We start from the raw sequence: 15960 nt of genomic DNA, 5'->3' as shown, positions 1-15960 counted from the left end.
CCTGCCTACACTGCCAAAAGCACCTAAAGTTGGTTAAATGACCATGGTGTTGGTGTGATTGACTGGCCAGCAAACTCACCAGACCTGAACCCCATAGAGAATCTATGTTGTATTGTCAAAAGAAAAATGAGCAACAATAGACTGAAAAATGCAGATGAGCTGAAGGCCACTGTCAAAGAAACCTGGGCTTCCATACCACCTCAGCATTGCCACTGACTGATCACCTCCATGCCACACCGCATTGAGCAGTAATTAAAGCAAATAGGAGCCCCTACAAAGTATTGAGTACATATACAGTAAATAAATACTTTCCAGCAGGCCAACAAAATTCAAATTTCGAGATATCCATCATGAGTATATATATATATATATATATATATATATATATATATATATATATATATATATATATATATATATATATATATATATATATATATATGTCAGTCTGTGTGTGATGAAGCTATATAATATACGAGTTTTACTTTTTGTATTGAATGACTAAAATTAATAAACTTTTTAAATGATATTCAAATTTATTCTATTCGCTGGCAAATATCTATTTAATGAAGTCTAGTAATGAATCTGAAAAGAGGTTTTGAAAAGTACTTTAGAGTAAACTAATCAAAACTAAAGTAAAAACAAACAATCCATGCTTCAAACTTAATTCTTTTAAAATGTTGTGGCATGAACTGATGTTGGCAGGTGAAGTAAAAAAGCGAGCAAAAAAATAATAAAAAAAAATAAATAAAAAAAAAAAAAAATTATATATATATATATATATATATATATATATATATATATATATATATATATATATATATATATATATATATATAAATATATATGTATTTCTGCTTGCTTTGATTTAAAACCACAAATCTCAACTTAAAACAAGGTCAGAATAGCAACATTTCCACCTCTTAGTTCCTAAACTCAGAACTTCAGAAACGAACCCTTCAATCATAACACAACTATTTTGTTATTTATATAGCTGGGTATGTATCTGAAAGCTCTCTTTGGGAAACCTGGCTGCAGTGCTGTTGTAGAAACATTAGACTTCGAAATGCCCAAATGGATGCTGACATGACTTGATGGCTAGAGTTGGATTATGATGATCGTATGGCAGCTGTGTGAGTATGGAACCCCTTGAGCTCACTCTGTGGATGAATAGACAGAAGTGTTCATGATGATGATTGATGTCCAGAGCCCACTGTCAAACCTCAAGGTCAGAGCTAACATTAAGAAACTATAAACAATACACAATGACTCACCTGGCTTTCCATGGCATACTGGCATGCCATTTTTCAAGTATGTACATTCTGCCCCAACTCCACTCCACACTCTCCAACAGACATCTTTTGCCATTTTGATTTGAGTTAGCCGAAGATTCCGGATCATTTCCAACAAGTTAACCACCAATGATGGATTCATTTAAGGCACTAGTTTATATTGGATGTAATTAGAGGTCTAAAAGTGCTTCTTCTTTTTTTTATTTTTTTTTTTTTTTTATATATTCCTTCTATCCTAGAAGTCTGTGGCAGCATCTTTAGCAATTTTGGGTTTGTTCCCTTTATGCTTTTATCACCACTGTTGGGTTAAATTTTAATATTAATTTTTGCTAATATATTTTGAAAACATTTAACACTGAAAGAAACTTAAAAAGGAATATTTTACTTAAAACTTATTTTATTTATTTATTTGCTATATTTATTGCATTTTATGTACAATCTTCACCCATGAATATAAAATTTTTGGGGGGATATTCAAATGTATTCTTCCATAACACAAATTAATTTTAAGGCAGTTTGTTTCTTGACAACAGTCTTGATGAATCCATAAGAAATTTGGGAATATCCCCTAGGTCATTTAATTTCATACCATTTAAGAACTGAGGACACTAAAAATGTTTGGTCATTTACTCTGGAACCATTAGGAAACAGTTCACAAATCTGCTATCAAATGTGTCTGACATATTGGGTGTTTTGTCTTCTTTGACAGCTAGGTGGTACTATAAAAAGAAACGTTTTAGCCCCAAGTAATTGAATTGGTTAAGTATCATATTTATTGTTTTATCCTTATACAAGGTTTTAAGGCCAGTTTCATTCTTTCTTTGTCCAATTCTCAACATGTTTGGCTCAGATTATAATGCTGACTAAGCAGCATAGACGTTACCAGATGGACTGTTGATATTCAAAGCATGAAAACAAATAACAGATGAGGTAAAAAAAGAGTAAAATAATAGAAAAATACAAGGCCTTTCATTTAATTCAGGTGACTGTGCTCAGCAGTAAGGTGAGAGGATCCATGTGTAATGTTCCCACTATACCCACTCCATTGGTGAAGTCATATGCTCACATGGGTTGTCTTACCACTGCTATGCAGATGACACTCAACTAATCTTTTCTTTCACTCCATCACACAGCTTCCGCTCAGATCTCGGCATGCTTGACAAACATATCTTCGTGGATGAGTGTTTACCAACTAAAACTCAACCCCAGCGAAACAGAACTGCTGGTCATCCCAGGTGATTCACCTCCAGGTCAAGATCTCCCAATAACACTTCATGACTCTCTGCTCTCCCCTTTAGCCACTGCTCAAAACCTTTGGGTAACTATGGACAATGAACTGTCCTTCTTTCCACATGTCGCTAATGTGGCTCGCTCCTGTCGATTTCTTCTCTACAACATATAAAGGATTCGACAATTTTTGTCCACACAGGCTGCCCAGGTGCTTGTTCAGTCTCTTGTCATTTCAAGACTTGATTACTGCAACTCTCTGCTGGCAGGTCTTCCCCTGAACGCTATTCGTCCACTGCAAATAATCCAAAACGCAGCTGTACAACTTGTGTTCAATCTGCCCAAGTTCTCCCACACCACCCCACTGCTGCGCTCCCTTTACTGGCTTCCAGAAGCTGCACGTATCATATTCAAAACACTGATGCTTGCCTACAAGGCCAAAAATGGATAAGCACCATCTTACCTCAGAGACCTTATCACATCTCGCTCTGCACCACGCTGTCTAGGATCCACCAGCACTGCTCGACTGGTACCACATTCTCTCAGAATGAGAGGTAAGTATACTTCAAGGCTCTTCTCTGTTCTGGCACCGAGGTGGTGGAATGAACTTCCTCTAGATGTCTGTACAGCAGAGTCCCTAACTATCTTCAAGCGACAATTGAAGACTTACCTCTTCCTGAAACACTTTAATTAACAGTTTCCAAATTTGATTTGTAGAATTCAAGAGTTATGTTTTTATTAAGTTGTAATCTTGCATACCAGTGTAGATTTATTCATTGCTAGAGACTCAAAGCACTTTTGTACGTCGCTCTGGATTAGGGCCTCTGCTAAATGCCACAAATGTAAATGTAATTTGTTATGGGAATTAGAGTCTTTGGCTTGCATGCCTGCAAGATGCATGGCGTTATGGGTAGTGTAGTTTGACACTTTTTTTGTCATTCTATTCAAATTCACTAACTATAATGCCATGCAGCTTGCAGGCATGCAACTAAAGACTCTACAAACAGGGACTAAACAAAAGTATAGCCTTATAAAAAAAAAATACAGTTACATATATCGCATTTTAATAAATCATTTTAAAGTTTACAAGCACTAACTATAAGATGATAGTAGGAAGATGTTTTCTTAATAGGAATTTCATAGAAAACATTGCTACAGCTCTATTATGTTTGATTTGCATCATATGGAACAGAATAGTCAGGAAGTAGAATAAAGCACATATTCTGGTAAATTTCTTTCCAAAGGAACCGTGCCACTGAGTGATTGTCTATAGCAGATGAGCCGATTAGAAATTTTGAAATGCAATGTCTCTTCTGATGCTGCTCTGACTTAAAATTTGCACATGGTTATTACATCAAAGTTATCAGACTCCCACTAGAGTGCAACAGTAATCTCAGAAAAGGCAAGTCATGCATTGCACTTGGAAAAGATGAAAGATAGAGAAGTGGGGTTGAGACCTTTCGCTGCTTCATGAATGAAATGCCTGTTCACAGTATAAAAGCCACAGAAGGAAAGAAATACGGCTCAGTTAGGATTCGCTCACTTCACCACGAACAAACTCTGTTTTTGTTCATTGTATTATGCTAACCGTATCATTTTTAATAGTATATAGTTTAAATGTCTCTTTAAGCACAAAAGAGAAATGCAAACAAGAATTTGCTTGCTGTTTTGAGATTCCATTCAAAATCAGAAGGTAATGTTGGTTTTGGAATTTTTTATAACCATTTGTGTTTCATAGTGTTGCAATAACAACTTTTTCCCCTTTGTTTTTAAATTAAGTGCTATTACTTCTGGAAGGCACTGTTTTTTTTTTTTTTCCTTCTGGGGATCTGCAGGTACTGAACTGCATTTTTTCAGAGATTTTTAAATTACCTCAGGGCTTTGGGCTACTTCTCTCTAGTAGTTCTATCTAGTAACTATGCAAACTAGCATTTATATAATCCCAATTATTAATTAGAAAGAATGATGAGCAAAACAAAAAAGGAAAGCAGAGGGTATGCTGTAGGGGTAAATATATATATATTCATATTTTTGTGGTCTGTTGAAACATGATAAACAGTGGTGATAAGGGTATGTTGCATGATTACTGCCAAAAGCAAGAATTACACAAAGTGTATGCACAGTTTGCAGGGGAAAAAAAGCAAAACATAAAGAGCAACCGTATTACATTATATATTTAACCAATTTCATATTTAACATGAACTATGCCAGAGAAATCTCAAGAAAAAATCAAACGTCTCTAGGTTGCGTATGAAACCCTAGTTCCCTGAGGGAACGAGGCACTGCGTCAAAACGCTTTGGAAACACGAAGCCATTTTGTAGCTTCCTGGTTTATGCGACGTCGCCTGCCAGTGGCGTCACGACTTGCCTATTGGCCGGATTTCACACTTGATTCAGAGCATGGACAACACGAGGCGTTCCCAAAGCATTTAGACGCAGCTCGAGTTCCCTCAGGGAACTGCAAGTTTTAATGTGGTAGTAAAGTAACTAGATTTTATTTTTGTTTGATCTGCATTAGTGGTCGATCTTACAATACCAAAGGGCCCCTATTTTGTGTTGGAATGTATTGATCTGTAAGCAAAGATTTGGATGAGTGATTGCACATCTGAAGCTGAGATGCTTTTTCATTGTGCTTTTCCTACCTGCAAAATCTAAACATTTACCCTACTTTATCTACCTATTTAAATGTCTTTGGTCAGCACACACGGTCTAGTCTTTTTGTACATTCCTCCAAGTTCTTATAAGATAACTGCAGGGTATAAATGTAACATAACAATGAAACAATGAGTTAAACAATGGAAACAAGATAAACATAACAAAATGCAAGCAAGCATGCTACACTAATAAAATAGAGTAGTAGTATAGAACTATAATTTATTTTCTTGTAATACCATAGTCAGCAACACAAATAATATCGTATTGTCTGTTCTAAAATTTAAACCGGTTAATATTTGTTATCAAAAAACCCAGCCATTAGGGTTGCACAAGCCAGTGCACTCTTAGTGCCGGTCCCAAGCCCGGATAAATGGGGAGGGTTGCATTAGGAAGGGCATCCAGCGTAAAAACATGTACCAAATCGAACATGCGGCTCACGAATACGGATGACCGGATGTGGCGACCCCTAATGGGAGAAGCCGGAAGAAAGATTTAATATTTATTATCAAATAAATAACCATTTCAATGGTTTATGGCACACCTACCAGTATCATTTATTAGTACCAGCACCTCAAGTAGTACTTTTATACATTTCTTTGCCTCTTACAGTTTTGTATAGAAAATATTCATTCAAACCCTGTGCCAGATGATTGCCCAGGCAATACCAGGAACATTGGGAACAAAGGCTTCTTTAAAATTAATCTGGATTTTCACTTTTAAAAAAACACAGGTTGCAAGTTGAATTTTTCCACTCTGTGTTTGTGTGTGTGTGTCTTTGTGTGTATATGCTGCATAATCCAACATCTCAGCCATTCCTTCTTTGATTACGTCAGTAATTGATAGCACAAAGACATAGCCATAAGTAATATTGGTGCCTAATAAAACAGAATTGAGACACATTGTGTGTTACCTGCTGGTTCACCTGTCTCCTCTCTGTCCACAGCTGATGCTCAACCATGCCCCCACTGCCACAATGTTTATAATCACAAAAATACAGTTGATCTGCACTTTTCATGCTATACATTACTGCAAGTCTTTGAGATATATATATGATGAGTATGAGTTGTTTGAGGAAGTCAGGTGTGTCAAAACAGTATGTGAGAGTCGTGCAGGACATCTTTGGGGACAGTGTGACAGCAGTGAAGTGTGCAGTAGGAATGACAGACTGGTTCAGGGTGGAGGTTGGACTGCATCAAGGATCGGTTCTGAGCCATTTCTTGTTTGCAGTGGTGATGGACAGGTTGGCGGACAAGGTCAGACAGGAGTCTCCATCTCCATCCAGAGTAGGGAGCAGGTTGAGAAGAGCCTGGAGAGGTGGAGGTACGTGCTGGAGAGAATGGGAATGAAAGTCAGTAGGAGTAAAACAGAGTACATGTGTGTGAATGAGAGGGAGGGCAGTGGAGTGGTGCAGTTGCAGGGAGAAGAGGTGGAGAAGGTGGAGAAGTTTAGGTACCTGGGGGCCAACTGTGCAAAGTAATGGAGAGTGTGTTAGAGAAGTGAAGAAAAGATTGCAGGCAGGGTGGAGTGGGTGGAGAAGAGTGGCAGGAGTGATTTGTGATAAAAGAGTATCTGCAAGAGTGAAAGGTAAAGTTTATAGGACTGTGGTAAAGCATGGGGGAGTTTTCCTTTGAACAAATTCACTCATGCTGGGTTTTATCTGTAAAAAAGAAAAAACAACGGCATTTAAATAATAATCTATATAAAATATAACAACATTGATTTTGACAATTTTTGTAAAAAGAAAATACACAGACATTTTGTTTAGTTGTGAAGATATAAGTATCTCAAATATATAATAAATTACATTTGTATAATAATTAAATGATATATGCATTAATTAGATATACAAACATTAGAAACAAGCATGTGAAAGTATAGTAAAGTTGCAGTAAATCATGTTTGAAAACAGATAACAGTTGTACTTTATTAAACTTGACCATTTTCACATGATGAGGATTATACAGTTTTTGCTTACCGTACCAATGTTTCGCCTTTATCCCTCACTTTGAATGCACACTTTTCCTACTGCCGCCTGGCCCTAAACAAATTTTATTATTGATTATTTTTTGTTACGTTGTGTATGAGTTTAATTAGTGCTTTTTGTTCATTCTATTTTGGATACAATCTACATTTATCTTTGTCTGTAATATGATTTCTGTTTTTCATAATGTATGTGTGTGTATATATATATAATGTGTGTGTGTGTGTGTAAAAAAAACGATCTACCTTGTTAAGTCTGAATGTGCTGTAAAACCAAACTCCCACCTTCAAGTTAACTATTTTGACCTGGAGACAGAGATGTTGGTAGCCTCTGCACATTGTGATTATCTGTTTAGTGTGTGACACATTGCTCACCACACCTCTCACCATTACTCTGTCACTTGTAATCCTTAACAAAAGAAGTTGCCACATGTCGTCACAGCTAAGCATTGTTCACAGCGTTTTTCATTATGCTACCCCCTAATGGTTTAAATTGCCCTTTAATGATAACGATAAAGATGAGACTTAGCGATGAAGGAGCCTCAGAAGGGATTAGAAATGGCGCTGAACATTCTAATCGTGAGGTCTTTAATGACACGGTTGTGTTAGTCTGCTTTGTCGTTGTGTAATAAAGGTGTCTGTCTCGATATTTGTAAATCGCTTTATATTTAATGTTCTGATATAAGATCCTTTCTTTGCTGTCTTTTTCATGATGTATTAAAGAGACAAATTGCATTTTAAAAAGTATACATTTTGATTAGTATTTAGATTACATCAGTATATCATTATATCAGTAGTTCATGAGATGTGTGTATATATATACACATATAAGATATGTATACCCCAGGTAAAACCCCCAGGTATAACCCAGGTAAAAACAGGTGCTTTGTTGTATTTTTCTTTTTTTATTTGTCACATGTACTTGCCTTTGCTCTCCATATTGGGAACACTCTACAAAACACAAGACATGCCATTAAAAAAATAAAAAAATAAATCTATTGATGTTAACCTGGTCATTCAATATATTCAGGTAGTCAGCTGACCTCATTTGGGCACATAAAGTTGCTGAACTGCAGCAACCCCAGGGCATAGCACTGCCCCCACAGGCTTGTACGGTTGCACTAGGCATGATGGGTGCATCAGTTCATCGGCCTCTCTTCTTACCCTGATGCGCCCATCACTCTGGAACACGGTCAATCTGGACTCATGACCTTATGAAACAGATTACCATCTTTTCCACGACTACAGGATGTGTCTTCCTTCATTTTTGTTTAAGAAATGAGAAGCTACTCACTGCATCATTTAGGGTTATTTAACTTGTTGCCAGCTGAAACATAATAATTCATGCAGTAATGTCTGATAGGAGGCCCTTACCTATTTGCTTAGTTAAATCCAGGTGGTGACTTATTTTTTTGGACGGGCAGTGTATATAACGTATTCCACATTTAGTCCCAATTTGCTCTTATAGTTCCCTCCACTCTTCTGGAGAGATGTTCCGCTAGATTTTGGAGTGGGCTTGTGGCCATTTGTGTTCATCAGACAGTAAAGTCAGGTCCTGATGTAGGGTGAGGAGTCAGTGTTCCAATTAATCCCAAAGGTGTTCAGTAGGGTTGAGGTCAGAGCTCTAAAGCAGGCCACTCAAGATCTTCCTCTCCAAACCATGAAAACCATATTTTCATGGAGCTTACTTTGTGCACAGGGGCATTACCGTGCTGGAACAGTTTAGGGTTTCCAAGTTCAAATTAATGCACAATTTTATTATAACGCATTTATTATAAAGACATCCTATACAACTGTGTGCCTTCAGCTTTGTGGTAACAGTTTGGAGACGAACCACATATGGCAGGAAAGGTCAGGTGTGCTTTTGTCCATATAGTGCGTGTATATATATATATATATATATATATATATATATATATATATATATATATATATATATATATATATATATATATATATATTTATATACACACACACACATACAATATATTCAATAGTTCAGATATATATCGCTTGATTATATTATGGTTTAAAATTTCACACAAAAGCAATGTAGACAGAAATCCAAAATGCATTCGTTTTTCATTATAAGCACCACAGAACCTCTCATTCTCTCTGTGCACCGCATTTATTCTGAATGAAGTGACGATGGCTGCAGTTCAATGACCCTTTATCTGATGCTGCACCTCTGTCATCAAAGCTGTCAGACTGGAAGGATTAGGTACAGCGCACATCGATATGTTGGCGAGATACACACATGCACCATCTAGTGAGAGAAAATAAAAGGCAGAAGTATAGTGAGCCACCATGAATATGATGAGGGGATCTCAGGTCAGAACAGCAGGCAGGCTTGTGTGTTTTCATCAAAAGCCATCGTAATAGCAGGCAGCAGTGTTTTAAATGAAAGCCCTTGAAAATATTAAACAAATCAACCTTGGCTCTCAGTGTGTCTTTTCATGTTATTGAACAATGAAGCTCTGCATTAGCAGTATGCTTCAATAGAGCCATTTCTCTCAAATCTCAAAAATAATGAAATCTGTAGTGATGCTTTTCACCAGTGGTTTGGTTTAGTTGGAATACTATAAAATATAATCTACCAGAAAGATGTGTTATTAATTCTTTCTCTCCACCCCTTTCTTCCCTCTGTATTTTGTTAATTACTTAATTTTTCTTTCTTGACCCATAGATGTCACTGGGCTTTCGTGCTATTGCTTTTCTGTCATCGTATATGAACCAAATGCCCTAATTTATTATTATCATTTTTCTTTATCTTTAGTAAGTGATAAAACATGCTGACCATGTTTTTCATAGTGGAAATGTTTTCTGTAGTCTCTGCAGACTAGTTACTGGAAATATGATCAAACTTTTGGCAGTGTGACAATTATTTTATGTACAGTTCACTGTTGCTGTTGGGTTAAAGTGCTCATACGGGCAAAAAAACAACAACAAAAAAAAGACTTTAACCTCCTGAACAGTTTTGTAGGGTTTCGCAACAAGCAGCTATATATTCTGTATCAATATCCTCTGTCAATATGTCCTGTAAATATACAAATATATTTTTTAGAAATGCATTATAATTCAGTTCAGTTTTCATTTGCATAATGTATTTTTGTAATCAATTCCACAAAGCGGTTTAACAGAAATAGATACACAACAAACAAGTCAGAGTAAAACAAAAACATGAAGAACAACAAGAAAAAACTACAAAACCTCCTGAGATGACAAGCTTTTAAAAAGAATCAGACTCCTTAACAGGGAAAACATGGACATATGATTTTGCTGAAAATATGAAATAACTATAGATGTTAATAGATGTGGAATCTCAAAGTTATACATTTTCCTTATTTCCAAATGCATACTATGCCATATTTGTAAACCTCTGTTCATTTCTCATATGGCTTCATTTTGTTTCAAGTCATGAAGCCTATCATGAGGCCCTTAGAGTGCATTGTCAAATTAGCAGAGAGAGACAAAAAGATCAAGACTGATAAGAAAATGGCTGTTAATCAGTGCATACTGTAAATAACAGTAATAGGAACAAGAACTAGCATGTCTTTTCAACAGCATCACGGCATCCAGCATGCAGTATTATCAAATAACTGCAAGGAGTGTGTTTTCTTTCCTGAAGAATCTTTTTGTATGGCATATATATATATATATATATATATATATATATATATATATATATATATATATATATATATATATATATATATATATGAGTAACATGACAGAAAGTTTATGGTATTAACTTGGCCTTCAAATTGCACGTGTTGGGGAAATATTTTTACTTGCACCTTACCAAACTTAACGGATCGGCTGCATCCTTGGTGCCGGATACCATAGTACACCTTTTTGGCTTTTGGAGTATATGTTGGTACCAGTGATTGTCATTCTGGCACCTAATATACACAAATAAAAAGTAAACCACTTCCTATTCAAAAAGGAGTGATTTTGAACTGAAAACATTTTGGTGATCATCTTGGCCCAGCAGTATAACTGTGTTGGGATTCCCAAGGTTATTACAGCCCAGAGATCACTCCCTCTCTGCCAGTTAAAATGGTCTTTACAATATTAAAACTGTATTGCTTTTGTGAATACCATCTATGCTGTATATTAAGCATGTAACCAGTTTGTTAATGATCTCAGTAAATGGACTGGAAAGCCTTTTCTAATTCATCAAATATTTATTTCAGTTACATTGAATTTGGCAATTTTGTTTATTTTAAACACTTAGAAATAAATACAACAAAACAAAGTCTTATGGGGCCTTACATTGTTCTAAAATATTAAGTAAGGAAGCAAAGTCAAAATGCACATTGTGTTTATACATCATTCAGCTTCAGGGCCTGATGTTTTATCCAGAGTCCTGATACCGCCTGTGTGATATGACATGCATTTCACGTGTCTCTGTGGATTTCCTTGTCATTGTTGGAAGGTTGGTTAAATGTGTGTGTGTGTGTGTGTGTGTGTGTGTGTGTGTGTGTGTGTGTGTGTCCTCCAAACCATTATCTTTCCATAAACAAACCTTTTTCATCTGAAGGAAATCTGCATCTGAAGCTCAGGAAATGAGCAGCAGTAGTGATGACATTTCAAACTCATCTATTGATTCATACCTTTTTGCATCTTTTAGAAAGGGAATAAATTGACAGCGACCATGTTGACGATGCCACACCTAATAACTCAACCTACTGATTTATTCATAATTCATCTCAAAAAGCCATTTACTGCTGTGGAAGATATTGTAATATTCACGACAGACCCAAAGTGTATAAATAAGTAATGGAATAAGAAGCCTTTACTGAATTATTCCTTTAAGTAGTTTTAAACACAGGTGACACGCATTGTGTGCACAGAGGTAATTTAAAATGACTGATGATTCCTCATTACAATAGTGTTTGTTGCTTATTAATGAACTATTAAATATGTACTAAATTGTAGCTTCCTTTCAAGATCTTGAATTTACAGTGCATAAAGTCAAAGGGTAAGAAAACCATTTGAGAAGCTGGTGGGATATTAGTATAGTAGAGAAGCCTGTTCATCCTCCTTCTTTTGTTTTTTTTAACCTCTTATATGGTATCTTTCTTCTTCCTCATTTTCCTTTGGCTCTAAACTCTGCATCAAAAGATAAAGCTTTGCTTTTTATGCTTTTAAATCTTTTTAGATATATATATATAATTGCTCCATGTTGTTTAGTCAAGGCTGGAGGTTATTAGCAAGATCCAAAAGAAACAGATGAGTCACCTTCCCCTCTGCTATTAGAGAGAATTTGAAAACTAATCCCCATGCAGCAGCAAGGACAAAGCCTTTGACCAGTGCCTTCGTCTTGTCTCTTAAGTCCTTTTCGTTGAAGTGTGTGAGTGAGGAAAATGTGCTTGGGAAATTGAACCCAAGCACAACTCCTACTGCGCAGAGAGGTTTTGCTCATCAATAGATTATGCTGTCAAACTGTGTAAGGAAATGAAGTTTGCTGCTCTAAATCCCAAAGTGTCCAATAGCAAAAGCAGCAGGCTTGCAGAAATGTGTGCCACTATGATGTGCAGGAGGTCATTGCACATGAAAATTGCATGCTTTATTGACAATGCTTTCGTGCCACTCAGTACACAAACAGGTCATGCTGCATAGCTTGCAAAATTAAAGAGCACTGCAAAATGAATGTGGCTGTCAAAGAAATCATGGGCTTTCTTTCTGTTATTTACTTACTAGGGAATATTAGGTAAATATTTTGTATTCAGAGTTGACAAATCCTAATGTCAAGGTATTCAAAAAAAGTTAAAAATTGGAAAGGTAGATGTCTGGTTACACAGGCTTTGGATGATTTTCTGGTTGTACCATTTTTGTGGTTCAGATTTTTTTTTTCTCAAGCAAAAGCTACAATTATTATTACTCAATTGAATCGAAAGGAATTGACAAAAATAAAAAAATGTAAACCCTATAATGGTCTTTACAACAAATAATTTGTCAGGAAATGAGCAGGAACATATTTTTTTAATGAGCAGAAAACTAATAACTAGAAAAAGTAACTTAGCATGGGATTGCTTTTCCTTCTTATTTTTTATTGTTTTTGAATTACTTCAAACAGTTAATAAGTAGTTGCAAAATTTTCTTTAAAACAAAAAATGTGTTGACTGTTATATCACACATTGTAATTATTATCATGATGTTACCTTTGCATACAAGATCAATTTTCAAGTGAATTTTCCTGATTTTAGTTTTTCCCACAAACAGTTTACTGTAGCACAAATAAAATAACAAATGAGGACACAAAATGTGTCAGAAGTGCATTTGTTCCATTCTTGCTCATTTTCTGAACAAGGATTTGCTGGTAAGATCCTTAAAAGCTTAAAACTTTGCCATTTCTTAGACTTAGATTTTAAGAGGGTTTAACACTAATTAGTTTGGCTTAAATCACTTAAGGATATTTAAAATGTATTAGCAATAGTTATTATGAATATAAAAATACTGTAATGAGATGACCAACAACCAAAAATTTCCCATACAATAAATAATTGTAAGAATTGTAAGAAGTTGTCTTTGATAAGCACAGATAAGCACATAATTTGTGGTAATGTTATGATGAATTAAATCACTGCCCTTTGGTGGCTAATGTCACTGTAAATGTGTGATTATCAAAGTGTGGGCAGATCACACTCTTTTTTCTCTTATAAATACTTTCTTGGATGGAGCTCATACTTTAGCGGACACTTTGGTGGGTTTTGATATTTTTTAATAGTTCTGTTTTGCATACATTCCCCAAGTGTACGGTCAGCACCTTGCTAAGTTACAACTGCAGATGGACAAGACACGAGGAGTGTGTGTGGGAGGCATTTAGAATCGCTGTTTTCTCTTCTTTTTTCTCACACTCCTAACTTCAGTGAAAACTCCCTTTTCTGCCAGATTTCTTACAGAGCTGTTTGCAACAGATGTCATCTTGTCCTGGACAGCTTCTACATTCACTAGACTGATAAAAAAACTTAGAAACGGGAGGGAAAAAAAGGAACGGAAGATAATTGAATGAGCAACAATTAATCTTTCACTTACTCAATTATTAACAGGCATGCAAAGCCAATGAGGCAAGGATATTAGCCACCTGACAGGCAGTTGTTTGATAGCTACACTCCTGAAGGGCAGCTCCTTACCTTGCATTTTTAATCAGACTGCTGCATCATTTAGTTTAATAAGTGATTGCTGATCAGGCTTCCTCAAAAAGGGTCAGACGACAAGTGAAATAATGCCTTGCATGAAGTTTGATCCTTTAGTTGCTCATAAGATGTAATCAAAATTGTCTTGTTATGTTTAGTGTGTGTTTATTTTTCCTTGCAATTGGTAGAATTTGTTGGTAAGGCCCGCATTCTGATGAGACCGATGGTGATTATCATCATAAACACCATCTGTTACAGCTCAACTTCTCACCTGCCCAAATGCATGCAAAAGAAGGGAAACAATAATCCTCTGAGCATTGAACTGAGAATTCTGGAGGATTTACATGGTATATGATTTATTTTGGGAGACATGTGCATGAACTGGACAGATGGAGGCTGCTGCAGGCATTCTGACGATCTGATTAAGATTTCCACACATACTTATTAAACTCTAATTTATTCACTTTAGGGTTAGTCACAGATTTCAGAGTTCAGTAACACAAATGTTGTGAAGAATTAATACCAAAATTGTGGACATCGGTATCCAGACAGAATTACAAGATGTTTGTGTACATGCCAGAGTTGACCTGAAACAGTGATGTGCAATTATGATCTATGTTCTGGGCCATGAATCAGTGGTGGGCAAAGTGCACAAACCATGTTGTTGAGTTAAAGTAGAGATACACAAAATATTACTCCACTAAAACTACAGTGCTCCCTTTAAACTTGACTAAAATACAAAAGTATTTGCCTTTAAATGTACTTAAGTATCCAAAATACTATGATTTATTATGGATATAATGTTCCTATTATTCTGTCTGTCACAAGACTCTTTGTTTAATCAACTTAGTTTATGTGAAAAGACTCAAATGTTACTCTTAGAACACACATCTATGAATAGAATGATATTAATGAGTCAAACACTGATATCTATTAAAATTATCATGAGCCCAAAATCTTCTTTTCAACTACTTCCAAAAAAATGTCTTAAATAAGTCCACGGGTGTTGTGGCAAGTTAGAATAATTTATTCCTCTCAAAATGTTCTGCTTGTGTTGAACTGATGTTGAACTGTATGTTGGTGATAAGTAGATACCACCAAGCGGCAATCAAAACAAGTTTTTAAACAGTGCGCTCCCTAAACTGATTTGTGGCTTGCTGCATGTTTGACCAGTTGGATTTGTATCCACTCATAAATAAAAAGGAATGATTGAATTCACAAAATTAAGTAAAATGTAAGATATTTTAAATGTATTGAAGTTAAAGTAAAAGTATTCCCAATGGAAAAGTGTAGATACACAACAAAGCTACTTAAATACAGTAACAAATTACATTTACTTTGTTACTGTCCACCACTGCTATAAATACATGAACATATGCAAAGCATGTCAGCATAAAAATAAATAAAAAAAAAGAATCCTACAAAGCACCCCTTTTGTGCTACCCCGACAGTGTACAGTCTCTACTGGACATTATGAATATGCACATAATAACTGTACACTATGTTTATGTTGCTAAGACACTTCTACTCAAGAAAAATCTGCACACTTCAGGTGTAAACAAAACACATAGAATTTGCAAATTGCAAATAGTCTTTACCAGGTGCATAACCTGTCTCTGTAACTTTCCCCAGACTCAGTTTGCTGACTTTACAGTGTTACAGAT

Source organism: Silurus aristotelis (assembly GCF_946808225.1).
Source record: "Silurus aristotelis genome assembly, chromosome: 6".
Lineage (NCBI taxonomy): Eukaryota > Metazoa > Chordata > Actinopteri > Siluriformes > Siluridae > Silurus > Silurus aristotelis.
The sequence above is the reverse complement of the archived record's forward strand: the minus strand, read 5'-3'. Positions refer to the sequence as shown.